General features: G+C 36.0%; 1 long non-coding RNA gene across 2 annotated transcripts in view; it reads left to right on the top strand.

Moving 5' to 3' along the window:
• LOC307186891 overlaps positions 1 to 12,579 on the top strand; it is a 159,201-nt gene extending 146,622 nt beyond the window's left edge. For both annotated transcript variants that reach the window (XR_013828496.1, XR_013828497.1), the window contains 2 exons: positions 913 to 950; positions 12,441 to 12,579. This is a non-coding gene — a long non-coding RNA (uncharacterized lncRNA). The remainder of the gene's footprint in view (positions 1 to 912; positions 951 to 12,440) is intronic.
• The last annotated feature ends 313 nt before the right edge of the window (positions 12,580 to 12,892 follow it).

Raw genomic sequence — 12,892 nt, 5'->3', positions numbered from 1 at the left:
ATTGCATAACACAGTGTATTTTGTTAACTGAATTTTTTAATTTCATAGTTCACCAGAAAGGTTTTTTCTTTGCTTGTTTTTAACATTTGTTGAAGATTTTTGGAATATATGTCAGCAGTTCTCTTTATTGCGTTATAAGTTGGAACCATAGTAAGAAATGAAATAAAGATAAGTGAGGCCAAAAAAAAGTTTCTTAACATTTTTTTTTATTAAACATGTTTATTTGTGTTTGAATACCTATAATCATTATGCTGTATACATAGGAAATTTAATTTATATTATTTTACACTGAATATTTTTTCCTCATTATTATTATTATCCAATACCAGCTAATGGAATTATTTTGACATTCAAACATTTAATGCAGAAAAAGTTGCAGGTCAACTGAAGATTTTTTTTTTTTTTTCTGGATTATAGCGGTTTAACATCTGTCACAATTAGGAAGGCTTAGGAATCAAATGCATAAGCCAGTTTTTCAAAGGTGCTTTAAAAATAACAGTGATTTTTAGAATATATAAATAAGTTTAATTAGGCCTCTGAATTTCCAGAGGCAGAACTGCTGATCTTTTGAACCCTCTGTTGATAAGCGTCTTGAAGTAGGTCAAAATTTGCCACATAATTATTTGGCAGTATTCCAGTACATGCATTTTGGAAAAGTGTAATACTGACTTTTATTTCTCCTTCTCTGGGTGGTAATAGAAATTGTAATATTTGAGAAATGTGTTACATTTCTGTCAGTCAGGACCTTCCTGTCTCTATTTTATTTAAACTCTACTAAGGAAAGTAAATGTGACCATTCTGCTTCCGACTGCAAAAATATTTCTACTGGGCATCACATTTATGCAGTTTTTTTTTCCATTCTTACTGCATAGTTCCATTTCCATTTTTTAATTTCTTTCTTTCCTGTTGTAGCAGGCGTGCCAGAAAACCAGTAATGGAAGTAAAAGAAGGTAAGTTCATCCAAATTATAAAATTAAAAACTACAATTTATTTCCATCAATTCTCTTTTCTTGTGAAATTTATGGAGAGTGGATTCAATCTGTGGTAACCTGTCTACCCTCAGACCTGCGCAGTATCAGTGGTTTGTCTCCCATGCATAAACAGTTCACAAATCCTTGAGTGGATTCAGCATAAAAGTAGACCATTAACTCAAGCCAGAAAAGGATTTTTTAAAGTACTTTGCTATCTGCTGATAAAGGGATTCTAAGATTTTAAATCTTGCATTATTTATGTTCTACACAGCCCATGAAGAAAATGATCTGCCATAGTATTAAGGATGAGATAATAAATTCTTTAGCTTTAACAAAATAAAAAGGTGATGACCTTTAGCTAATAATCTCTTGCAAGAAAGTTCAATAACTGCCAGGGAAAAAGAAAGGCAACTTTTAAGTCTGTTACCGAATTAAAAAAAAATCAAACTTTGGAAAAGTTTTGTTTTATTTTGTCAAATAGAAAATAGGTCTGAAGTTAGAATATGAATAAAGTATTTAGTGGTGCATATTTTAGTGATCACATACAAGAATTCAAATAGTAAACCATGATAGTGGATATTAAAAAATAATTAGAAGTAAAAATAAATTTAACAAATTACAAAATAAAAAGGAAAGAACCTTAAAAATCATCTAAAGCCATCTGATTTTTCAGAATAGAAAATATACTCAGAACAAACCAAAATTGGATAACAATTTAGGAATTTATGAACCTACATTAAGAAGCAAACACACTCATGTTTAATTAGATTTCTTTCACATCAATAGAAAATTTCTATTTCTAAAACAATTGGTATAAATATCCCTATAAATATAAGAGCCAAAATTGTTTGTAAGTTTTAAACATTTAAAGCCATTTTGAATTTTTTGATGGTTTAAAGGAATATGTTCTTAATTAAAAACAACAAAAAAAACAAACAAAAAACTTTGTATGGTCATTTAATGGCAAGCTATACCACATGAGCCCCATGTGACCTAAAAAGAAGAAACAAACTTAACCATCAGAGTTTCAAATAGATATGCAAACTACCATTTTGAAAACTTTTCTACCTTTTCAAAGACATGTTAACAATACCATATATTATGTTCTTCAATAATTCTAAAACATGTACTCATTCAGTAAATTCCCACCTAAATTCAATGCCAGAACAGACACATTGCTTTCTTACACCAAAAACAAGAATTATGTTAACTCAAAGTACTATCCCTTTTTTATGGCATCTGCTATGATAGTCTGTACTGAATTTATTGTTCATCTATACTCAAAAACTCCTTTTGGATGTCTGGTAATATTTATTTCCCTATGTCTTTCAAGTATTTGTAGACTGCTTTATTGTAAATGTTATTGTTGATAATGTGTTCAATTTGTAAGATTACCTTATAACTTTAATATGTTACTAATTATTATTTTATTCACTCTTTTGATTAAAACACTTTCTTTTTCAAATTCCATTCCTAGAGGTTATTATAAGCACAAAACACATATACTTTTTTTTAATATTAATTATTAACTAATCCATATTACAATATTCTATTATTTTTATGTTAAAGCTTTTGGGGTTTCTATTTACAAAAATCATACTTAAGAATTATATTCTCTCTCTACATATATATGAATGTATATATATGTGAGATTATAATTTTATGATCCTATCTCTTTTTTAGCCTTATAAAATTAAAATTAATTAGGAGATTTCCATCTTTACTACTGTTAAATATAGCTTAAGTAGTATTTGAAGGTCTACAAATCCATTAAATATGAGATAGAATTCAGTTGTGAAACTGTCAGGTACCCTGGCTGGTTTTAAGGTTGATTTTTAGTCATCTTCTCATTCTTTAAGGTCTTTTCAAGCTTTTTACATCTTCTTGAGTTTACTTTAGTAATTTAAGTTTAGCTAGAAAACTACCCATTTTCTTTAGGCTTTCAAATTTGTGTCAAAGAGTTAAGCACAGTATTTCCACTATAGTTTACGGTATATCTTCATTTGTATGCCTAATCTGTATTGTTTCTCTCCCCTGTATTTTTCCTTGAGATCATTTGTGGTTTATGTATTGGCTTTATCTTTTCAAAAAAATTATATTAATCAATATTTGTATGTTTTTATTTTTCCTACCTTATTAGTTTCAGCTCTGTGTTATTTTTCTTCCTTTTCTATTAGATTTATTTTTTAAAAATTAAGTGGAATAATACTTTTATTTTATTCATACTTCTTATTACTGAAAGCACTTACATTTTCCTATGAGTACAGATTTTGCTGTGACCCACAAACTTTGTATGATATATGACAATATTTATTGCTTTCAAAAGGATTATAATCATTTTTATTTCTATTTTGATCCAAATTATATGTGATGAAGTGCTTAATTTCCAGTGGTTCAAAAGTTATATTTAATGGTATTTGAGTGTCACCAGAAAATAAGGCTATATAATGGTCTTTTGTTTTTTAATTTTTATTTTATTTATGTTTTTATACAGCAGGTTCTTATTAGTTATCCATTTTATACATATTAGTGTATATATGTCAATCCCAATCTCCCAGTTCATCCCACCACCACCGCCACCACACCACATTCCCCCATTAGTGTCCATTCGTTTGTTCTCTACAACTGTGTCTCAATTTCTGCCCTGCAAACTGGTTCATCTGTACCACTATTCTAAGTTTCAAATATATGCGTTAATATATGATATTTGTTTTTCTCTTTCTGACTTACTTCACTGTATATAGCAGTCTCTAGGTCCATCTACGACTCTGCAAATGACCCAATTTCGTTCCTTTTTATGGCTGAGTAATATTCCATTGTATATATGTGCCACATCTTCTTTATCCATTCATCTGGCAATGGGCATTTAGGTTGCTTCCATGACATGGCTATTGTAAATAGTACTGCAATGAACATTGAGGTGCATGAGTCCTTTGAATTAAGGTTTTCTCTGGGTATATACCCAGTACTGGGATTGCTGGGTCATATGGTAATTCTATTTTTAGTATTTTAAGGAACCTCTGTACTGTTCTCCATAGTGGCTGTATCAATCTACATTCTCACCAACAGGCAAGAGGGTTCCCTTTTCTCCACACCCTCTCCAGCATTTGTTTTTTATAGGTTTTCTGATTATGCCCATTCTGACTGGTGTGAGGTAATACCTCATTGTAGATTTGATTTGCATTTCTCTAATAATTTTGATTTGCATTTCTCTAATAATTTTGATTTGCATTTCTCTAATAATGAGCAGCTTTTCATGTGCTTCTTGACCATCTGAATGTCTTCTTTGTAAAACTGTCTATTTAGGACTTCTGCCTATTTTTGGATTGGATTGTTTTTTATTTTAAAATTGAGCTCCATGAGCTGTTTATATATTTTGGAGATTAATCCTTTGTCCGTTGATTCATTTACAAATATTTTCTCCCACTCTGAGGGTTGTCTTTTTGTATTGTTTGTAGTTTCCTTTGCTTTGCAAAAGCTTTTAAGTTTCACTAGGTCCCATTTGTTTATTTTTGTTTTTATTTCCATTACTTTAGGAGGTGGATCAAAAAAGATCTTGCTGTGATTTATGTCAAAGAGTGTTCTTCCTATGTTTGCCTCTAAGAGTTTTATAGTGTCTGGTCTTACATGTAGGTCTCTAATCCATTTTGAGTTTATTTTTGTGTATGGTGTTAGGGAGTGTTCTAATTTCATTTCTTTACATGTAGCTTTCCTCTTTTCACAGCACCACTTATTGATGAGACTGTCTTTTCTCCATTGTATATCCTTGCCTCCTTAGTCATAGATTAGTTGACCATAGGTGAGTGGGTTTATCTCTGGGCTTTCTATCTTGTTCCATTGATCTGTATTTCTTATTTCATACCAGTACCATATTGTCTTGATTACTGTAGCTTTGTAATATAGTCTGAAGTCACAGAGTCTGATTCCTCCAGATATGCTTTTTTTCCCTCAAGACTGCTTTGGCTATTTGGGGTCTTTTGTGTCTCCATACAAATTTTAAGATTTTTTGTTCTAGTTCTATAAAAATGCCATTGGTAATTTCATAGGGATTGCATTGAATCTGTAGATTGCTTTGGGTAGTATTGTCATTTTCACAATATTGATTCTTCCAATCCAAGAACGGGTATATCTCTCCATCTATTTGTATCATCTTTAATTTCTTTCATCAGTGTCTTATAATTTTCTGCATACAGGTCTTTGGTCTCCTTAGGTCAGTTTATTCCGATATTTTATTCTTTTTGTTGCAATGGTAAAAGGGAGTGTTTTCTTCATTTCACTTTCAGATTTTTCATCATTCGTATATAGGAATGCAAGAGATCTCTGTGCATTAATTTTCTATCCTGCTACTTTACCAAATTCATCGCTCTAGTATTTTTCTGGTAGCATCTTTAGGATTCTCTATGTATAGTGTCATATCATCTGCAAACAGTGACATCTTTACTTTTTCTTTTCCAATTTGGATTCCTTTTATTTATTTATTTTTCTCTGATTGCTGTGGCCAAAAATTACAAAACTATGTTGAATAATAGTGGTGAGAGTCAGCTACCTTGTCTTGTTCCTCATCTTACTGGAAATAGTTTCAGTTTTGCACCATTGAGGACAATGTTAGCTGTGGGGTTTTATATATGGCCTTTATTTGTTGAGAAAGTTCCCTTTATGCCTACTTTCTGCAGAGTTTTAATCATTAATGGGTGTTGAATTTTGTCGAAAGCTTTCTCTGCATCTCTTGAGATGATCATAGGGTTTTTCTCGTTCAATTTGTTAATATGGTGTGTCACATTGATTGATTTGCATACATTGAAGAATCCTTGCATTCCTGGAATAAACCCCACTTGATCATGGTGTATGATCCTTTTCATGTGCTGTTGGATTCTGTTTGCTAGTATTCTGTTGAGGATTTTTGTTCTATGTTCATCAGTGATATTGACCTGTAGTTTCCTTTCTTTGTGACATCTTTCTCTGCTTTTGGTATCAGGGTGATGGTGCCCTCGTAGAATGAGTTTGGGAGTGTTTCTCCCTCTGCTATATCTTGGAAGAGTTTGAGAAGGATAGGTGTTAGCTCTTCTCTAAATGTTTGGTAGAATTCGCCTGTAAAGCCATCTGATCCTGGGCTTTTGTTTGTTGGAAGATTTTAAATCACAATTTCAATTTCATTACTTGTGATTGATCTGTTCATATTTTCTATTTCTTCCTGGTTCAGTCTCAGAAGGTTGTGCATTTCTAAGAATTTGTCTATATCTTCCAGTTTGTCCATTTTATTGGCATATAATTGCTTGTAGTAGTGTCTCATGATCCTTTGTACTTCTGCAGTGTCAATTGTTACTTCTCCTTTTTCATTTCTAATTCTATTGATTTGAGTCTTCTCCCTTTTTTTCTTGGTGAGTGTGACTAGTGGTTTATAAATTTTGTTTATCTTCTCAAAGAACCAGCTTTTAGTTTTATTGATCTTTGCTATTGTTTCCTTCATTTCTTTTTCATTTATTTCTGATCTGATCTTTATGACTTCTTTCCTTCTGCTAACTTTGAGTATTTTTGTTCTTCTTTCTCTAATTGCTTTAGGTGTAAGGTTAGGTTGTTTATTTGAGATGTTTCTTGTTTCTTAAGGTAGGATATTATTGCTATGAACTTCCCTCTTAGAAGTGCTTTTGCTGCATCCCATAGGTTTTGGGTTGTTGTGTTTTCATTGTCATTTGTTTCTAGGTATTTTTTGACTTCCTCTTTGATTTCTTCAGTGATCTCTTGGTTATTAAGTAGTGTATTGTCTAGCCTACATGTGTTTGTATTTTTTACAGATTTTTTCCTGTAATTGAAATCTAGTCTCATAGCGTTGTGATCGGAAAAGATAGTTGATACGATTTCAATTTTCTTAAATTTACTGAGGCGTAATTTGTGACCCAAGATATGATCTATCTCAGAGAATATTCCATGAGCACTTGAGATGAGAATGTATTCTGTTGTTTTTGGATGGAATGTCCTATAAATATCAATTAAATCCATCTTGTTTAATGTATCATTCAAAGCTTCTGTTTCCTCTTTTATTTCCATTTTGGATAATCTGTCCATTGGTGAAAGTGGGTTGCTAAAGTCTCCTAATATGATTGTGTTACTGTCGATTTCCCCTTTTATGGCTGTTAGTATTTGCCTTATATATTGAGGTGCTCCTATGTTGAGTGTATACATATTTACAATTGTTATATCTTCTTCTTGGATTGATCCCTTGACATCCCTTGCAGTGTCCTTCTTTGTCTCTTGTAATAGTCTTTGTTTTAAAGTCTACTTAGTCTGATGTGAGAATTACTTCTCCAGCTTTCTTTTGATTTCCATGTGTGTCGAATATCTTTTTTCATCCCCTCACTTTCAGTCTGTATGTGTCCCTAGGTCTGAAGTGGGTCTCTTGTAGACAGCATATATACGGGTCTTGTTTTTTAATCCATTCCGCCAGTCTATGTCTTTTGGTTGGAGCATTTAATCCATTTACATTTAAGGTAATTATTGATATGTATGTTCCTATTACCATTTTCTTAATTGTTTGGGCTTGCTATTGTAGGTCTTTTCCTCCTCTTGTGTTTCCTGCCTACAGGAGTTCCTTTAGCATTTGTTGTAAAGCTGGTTTGGTGGTGCTGAATTCCTTTGGCCTTTGCTTGTCTGTAAAGCTTTTAATTTCTGCCTCAAAACTGAATGAGATCCTTGCTGGGTAGAGTAATCTTGGTTGTAGATTTTTGTCCTTCATCACTTTAAATATGTCCTGCCACTCCCTTCTGTCTTGCAGCGTCTCTGCTGAAAGATCAGGTGTTAACCTTATGGGGATTCCCTTGTGTGTTATTTGTTGTTTTTCCCTTGCTGCTTTTAATATGTTTTCTTTGTAGTTAATTTTTGATAGTTTGATTAATATGTGTCTTGCCGTGTTTCCCCTTGGATTTATCCTGTATGGGACTCTCTGTGCTTCCTGGACTTGGTTAACTATTTCCTTTCCCATATTAGGGAAGTTTTCAACTATAATCTCTTCAAATATCTTCTCAGTCCCTTTCTTTTTCTCTTCTACTAGGATCTCTATAATTCGAATGTTGGTGCATTTAATGATGTTCCAGAGGTCTCTGAGACTGTTCTCAATTCTTTTTATTCTTTTTTCTTTATTCTGCTCTGCAGTAGTTATTTCCAGTATTTTATCTTCCAGGTCACTTATCCATTCTTCTGCCTCAGTTATTCTGCTATTGATCCCTTGTAGATAATTTTTAATTTCATTTATTGTGTTGTTCATCACTGTTTGTTTGCTCTTTAGTTCTTCTAGGTCCTTGTTAAATGTTTCTTGTATTTTCTCCATTCTATTTCCAAGATTTTGGATCATCATTACTATCATTATTCTGAATTCTTTTCAGGTAGACTGCCTATTTCCTCTTTATTTGTTAGGTCTGGTGGGTTTTTATCTTGCTCCTTCATCTGCTATGTGTTTCTCTGTCTTCTCATTTTGCTTAACTTAACTGTGTTTGGAGCCTCCTTTTCGCACGCTGCAGGTTCGTAGTTACTGTTGTTTTTGGTGTCTGCCCCCAGTGTTTAAGTTTGGTTCAGTGGGTTGTGTAGGCTTCCTGGTGGAGGGGACTTGTGCCTGTGTTTTTGTGGATGAGGCTGGATCTTGTCTTTCTGGTGGGCAGGTCCACGTCTGGTGGTGTGTTTTGGGGTGTCTGTGGCCTTATTATGATTTTTGACAGCCTCTCTGCTAATGGATGGGGCTGTGTTCCTGTCTTGCTAGTTGTTTGGCATAGCATGTCCAGCACTGTAGATCGCTGGTCATTGAGTGCAGCTGGGTCTTGTCTTTGAGATGGAGACCTCTGGGAGATTTTTGCCATTTGATATTATGTGGAGCTGGGAAGTCCCTTGTGTACCAGTGTCCTGAGCTTGGCTCTCCCACCTCAGAGGCACAGCCATGATGCCTGCCTGGAGCACCAAGAGCTTGTCATCCACATGGCTCAGAATAATAGGGAGAAAAGAAAGAAAGAAAGAAGAAGATAAAATAAAATAAAATATAGTAAATTAAAATAAAATTGTTATTAAAGTAAAAAATAATTATTCCAAAAAAAATTTTTAAGTAATAAAAAAGGAAGAAAGAAGAGAGCAACCAAACTAAAAAACAAATCCACCAATGATAACAAGTGCTAAAAACTATAGTAAAAAAGAAAACAAAACTAAACAGACAGAACGCTAGGACAAATGGTAAAAGCAAAGCTATACAGACAAAATCACACACAGAAGCATACACATACACACTCACAAAAAGAGAAAAAGGGAAAAAAAATATATATGTCATTGCTCCCAAAGTCCAGCTCCTCAATTTGGGATTATTCGTTGTCTCTTCAGGTGTTCCGCAGATGCAGTGTACATCAGGTTGATTGTGGAGATTTAATCCGCTGCTCCTGAGGCTGCTGGGAGAGATTTCCCTTTCTCTTCTTTGTTCCCACAGCTCCTGGGATTCAGCTTTGGATTTGGCCCTGCCTCTGCGTGTAGGTCGCCTGAGGGCATCTATTCTTTGCTCAGACAGGACTGGGTTAAAGGAGCAGCTGGTTCTGGGGCTCTGGCTCACTCAGGCCACGGGGAGGGAGGAGTATGGAATGCAAGACAAGCATGCGGTGGCACAACCCGGCGTCAATTTGCAACAGTCTGAGGCGCACCATGTGTTCTTCCAGAATAGTTGTCCCTGGATCACGGGACCCTGGCAGTGGCGGGCTGCACAGGCTTCCGGGAGGGGAGCTGTGGAGAGTGACCTGTGCTTGCAGACAGGCTTCTTGGTGGCTGCAGCAGCATCCTTAGCGTCTCATGCCCGTCTCTGGGGTCCGCGCTGTTAGCCACAGCTCGTGCCCGTCTCTGGAGCTCCTTTAAGTGGCGCTCCTAACCCTCTCTCTTTGTGCACCAGGAAACAAAGAGGCAAGAAAACGTCACTTGCCTCTTCGGCAGCTCCAGATTTTTTCCCAGACTCCGTCCCAGCTAGCTGTGGTGCACTAGCCCCCTTCAGGCTGTGTTCACACAGCCAACCCCAGTCCTCTCCCTGGGATCCTACCTCTGAAGCCCGAGCCTCAGCTCCTAGCCCCCGCCAGCCTGGCCGGTGAGCAGAAAAGCCTCTCGGACTGGTGAGTGCTGGTCGGCACCGATCCTCTGTGCGGGAATCTCTGCACTTTGCCCTCCGCACCCCTGTTGCTGTGCTCTCTTCCACGGCTCTGAAGCTCCCCTGCTCCGCCACCCACAGTCTCCACCCGCGAAGGGGCTTCCTAGTGTGTGGAAACCTTTCCTCCTTCACAGCTCCCTCCCACTGGTGCAGGTCCCATCCCTATTCTTTTGTCTCCGTTTATTCTTTTTTCTTTTGTCCTACCCAGGTACGTGGGGAGCTTTTTGCCTTTTGGGAGGTCTGAGGTCTTCTACCAGCGTTCAGTAGGTATTCTCTAGGAGTTGTTCCACATGTAGATGTATTTCTGATGTATTTGTGGTGAGGAAGGTGATCTCCACGTCTTACTCTTCCGCCATCTTGAAGCTCCCCAATTTCCTCTTTTATAGCTGTTAGCAGTTGCCTTACATATTGAGGTGCCTTCTATGTTGGGTGCATATATATTTATAATTGTTATATCTTCTTCTTGGATTGATCCCTTGATCATTATGTAGTGTCCTCCCTTGTCTCTTGTAACATTCTTTATTTTAAAGTCTATTTTATCTGGTACGAGTATTGCTACTCCAGCTTTCTTTTGATTTCTATTTGCATGGAATATCTTTCTCCATCCCCTCACTTTCAGTCTGTATGTGTGCCTAGGTCTGAAGTTGGTCTCTTGTAGACAGCATATATATGGGTCTGGTGTTTGTATCCATTCTTGAGCCTGTGTTTTGGTTGGAGCATTTAATCCATTCACATTTAAGGTAATTATCGATATGTGTGTTCGTATTACCATTTTCTTAATTGTTTTGGGTTTGTTTTTGTAGGTCCTTTTCTTCTCTTGTGTTTCCCACTTAGAGAAGTTCCTTTAGCAGTTTTTGTAGAGCTGGTTTTGTCCTGGTGAATTCTCTTAGCTTTTGCTTGTCTGAGAAGCTTTTGATTTCTCCATTGAATCTGAATGAGATCCTTGCTGGGTAGAGTAATCTTGGTTGTAGGTTCTTCCCTTTCATAACTTTAAATATGTCACACAACTCCCTTCTGGCTTGTAGAGCTTCTGCTGAGAAATCAGCTGTTAACCTTATGGGAGTTCCCTTGTCTGTTATCGTTTTTCCCTTGCTGCTTTCAGTAATTTTTCTTTGTCTTTAATTTTTGCCAGTTTGATTACTATGTGTCTCAGCATGTTTCTCCTTGGGTTTATCCTGTATGGGACTCTCTGTGCTTCCTGCACTTGGGTGGCTATTTCCTTTCCCATGTTAGGGTAGTTTTCTACTATAATCTCTTCAAATATTTTCTCGGGTCCTCTCTCTCTCTTCTCCTTCTGGGACCCCTATAATGCGAATGTTGTTGTGTTTAATATCCCAGAGGTCTCTTAAGCTGTCTTCATTTCTTCTCATTCTTTTTTCTTTATTCTGTTCCACAGCAGTGAATTCCACCATTCTGTCTTCCAGGTCACTTATCCGTTTTTCTGCCTCATTTATTCTATTGATTCCTTCTAGTGTAGTTTTCATTTCAGTTATTGTATTGTTCATCTCTGTTTGTTTGTTCTTTAATTCTTCTCAGTGTTTATTCTTTAATTCTTCTAGGTCTTTGTTAAACATTTCCTGCATTTTCTTGATCTTTGCCTCCATTCTTTTTCCGAGGCCCTGGATCATCTTCACTATCATTATTCTGAATTCTTTTTCTGGAACGTTGCCTATCTCCACTTCATTTAGTTGTTTTTCTGGGGTTTTATCTTGTTCCTTCATCTGGTACATAGCCCTCTGCCTTTTCATCTTGTCCACCTTTCTGTTAATGTGGTTTCTGTTCCACAGGCTGCAGGATTGTAGTTTTTCTTGCTTCTGCTGTCTGCCCTCTGGTGGATGAGGCTATCTCGGTCATTTTTTTTTTTACTTGAGAAAGAAATACTTTTTGTCCAAATATATGATTGAATTTTACTTTGTCAGATTTTCATTGAAGTATAGTGTACAAATATGAAAATGCACAAATTACTATTGAATGGTCAGCCCATTTGAGATGGTTATTCTCTTGCTCTCTGTATGTCCCCTGCTTCACTCACATGACTATCCAATCCTCTTAATTATAGGGCTTTATCAGTAGCTGCCTGAGGTCCTTTGCCCCCTTCCCCAGCTGCTGGTTTCCCTGGAAATTGATGAGCAAACCTGACATCAATTCCTCCTCTAAATGGTTGCCTCCTTCTCCCGTGAGAAGCGAAGACTGCTGCCATGTCCTGTCTGCCGTCTGCCCCACATGGTAGGGTGTTTCTCTAGGACATTTTGTGTAAGAATCCTCCTGCCAAGTAAGCCATTGATGTCTCTCTCACTGTCTTGCTCTTTCTTCAGTCTCAAGGCTGGGCGACTACAAGGCTTGCAGGCCTGCCTGGTGAAGCCTAACAATACAACACAAGGAATAGGGCACACAGCTGTGAAATATATTACCAACAATCCAGAAGTCTCCTTTGTGCTCCCCCAAACCTCCACCCGAAACAACAAAGGTAACTATTAACCTGGCTTTTTTGTCATAATTTAGTTTAACCTGGCTTTGATCTTTATATAAAAAGAAGGATACAGTATATCTTTCTTAATGATCTCTCCCTCAATATTGAATTAATAAGATTAATCCATGCTGTTTTGTGTTATTATAGCTTGTTCATTATCATTGTTGAAATATATAGGGTTTTGCTGTCGGAATATATCCCAATATATTATCCTTTCTAACATAAATGGACATTTAGTTTTCTCCCAGTTTAGAATGATTACAAAAATGGTCTTCTAAATAATCTTATACTTGTATT

Source organism: Stenella coeruleoalba, assembly GCF_951394435.1.
Source record: "Stenella coeruleoalba genome assembly, chromosome: 5".
Lineage (NCBI taxonomy): Eukaryota > Metazoa > Chordata > Mammalia > Artiodactyla > Delphinidae > Stenella > Stenella coeruleoalba.
The sequence above is the reverse complement of the archived record's forward strand: the minus strand, read 5'-3'. Positions and strand labels throughout refer to the sequence as shown.